The 1936-nt window shown below is 39.3% G+C and overlaps 1 non-coding gene across 1 annotated transcript; it reads right to left on the bottom strand.

Moving 5' to 3' along the window:
* Positions 1-676: 676 nt before the first annotated feature.
* Positions 677-783, bottom strand: LOC141644694 (small nucleolar RNA R71). The gene has a single exon (XR_012544305.1). It is a non-coding gene; the product is annotated as a small nucleolar RNA R71 (small nucleolar RNA).
* Positions 784-1936: the final 1153 nt, after the last annotated feature.

The following is a 1936-nucleotide window of genomic DNA, read 5'->3' as shown; positions in this document are numbered from 1 at the left end:
TTTCTTTGATTGTTATTAGTTGTGTGTTTCTTTGCCTTGGGGAAGTAAAACTCTTCAAGGTTTGTTCTAATTGTTTTCGAGTTGTTTGATATTTTGCATGTCAAGAAGATCACAAGGTAACTTGTTTCCCATTAATCACGAAATTGAAAGAACTTTGACAACCAATAGAAGACTTGCTAGAAATACTTTGAGATGTATTGGTGAGGTTGTAGATATTCAGCCAAATACTCTTGAGTTCATCAACCCTTTTGCAAGAGAAGGTGAGGAGAACCCAACACAAAATCAACCACACAATCAACCCATAGTGCTTAAGTTTTCATCACATTTCGTACCAACCGAGGAGAACCTACCCAACGGTACTCCCACACTACAACACTTAACCGGAAATTTTATTGCAAAATCCGCATTTATTCAATTAGTCGAAAGAAGCCAATTTGGGGGGATGCATAGAGAAGACCCTCATTCTCACATGGAGACTTTTTGTGACTATTGTGATGCGATTTCACAAACCAGAGTGACTCAAGACCAAATTCGATGGGTCTTATTTCCTTTTTCTCTAATTGGTACCGCGAAACAATGGTTAAAGAGCCTTGATAAGGCTACTCTTGGAATTGACTCTTGGAAGAAGTTGGCTCTAGCTTTTTACAAAAAGTTCTACCCTCCGTAAAAGACTAACATGCTAAGAGCCCAAATCACGGGTTTTAAGCAAAGGGACAAAGAATATTTGTATGAAGCTTGGGAGCGATTCAAAGGAACTTGTTGCTCATGTCCTCATCATGGACTTAGCGAGTGGTTCTTGGTACAACAATTTTGGAATGGTCTTTATGAAGACTCCCGAAACATTCTCAACATGGGATCAAACGGTATGTTCACCGAAGTTGACGATAATCAAACTTGGAACAAGATTGAGGAAATGGCGGTCCATATTTCACAATATAGTAGACCTCGCAAGGCTACTAGAGGAGGAAAGCTTGAAGAAGCCTCAAAATAACCAAACCAACATGTTAATGCCATGGTTGCATGTTCATCACTCCCAAGTGGAATATGTGAGAATTGTGGAACTTTGTGACATGACCAAAGTGAATGTAGGGGAACAAGTGAGCAAGTGAATGCTTTTCAAGCATACAAAAGTGGTACCCCTTATTCCAACTATTACAATGAAAACACCAAATTCAATCCAAATCTCTCATACAAAAGCCAAAATGTTCAAAACCCTCAACCAACATACACCCCACCTCCAATGAGAAACCAAAATCAAAGACCCTTTTACAACTAAAACCAAGGTTACCAAAATCAAACTCTATACAATCAACAAAATGACCAAGGCTTTGATGTTAAAAAAGCGGTGCTCCAAATGCAAAATAATCAACAAGAATTTTTGACTCAAATGCAAAAAGATAGCCAAGCAAAATACATCACCATGAACAACAACCTAGCCCACACAAAAATGTTGGAAACTCAAATGACCCAACTAACATCTTCAAGCTCTCAAAGACAAAAGGGGCAATTACCACCTCAAAGTAATCCCCCAAGACATGAAACAGTTAGTGCCATCCACTTGAGGAGTGGTACAAGATATGAAGGGTCAAAGAAGCAAGTTGAGGATGAAGTTGTAGAGGCTAGTGACAATGAAAGAGTTGTGCAAAACTCTAGGGAAGAAGAACCCACCAATCACGAAGTTTCAAAGAAAAATGAAGAAAAGGCCAAAGAGAAGGAGCCCATTATGATTAGACTTCCATTCCCGAGTCGTCAAGCTAAGCCTAAGTTTGATGGCCAACTTGGAAAATTCATGGAAATTGTGAAGAATTTAGAAGTCTCCATTCCTTTCACGGAATTGATGTATCACGTTCCGGCCTATGCAAAGTACATGAAGGACATCCTTACAAAGAAGAAATCAATCCGGAAGCTTGAGACTATTGCCTTCACTAAGGTGAGT

The sequence above is a fragment of the Silene latifolia genome, chromosome 2 (genome assembly GCF_048544455.1).
Source record: "Silene latifolia isolate original U9 population chromosome 2, ASM4854445v1, whole genome shotgun sequence".
NCBI lineage: Eukaryota > Viridiplantae > Streptophyta > Magnoliopsida > Caryophyllales > Caryophyllaceae > Silene > Silene latifolia.
This window is presented reverse-complemented; position numbering and strand designations above follow the sequence as displayed.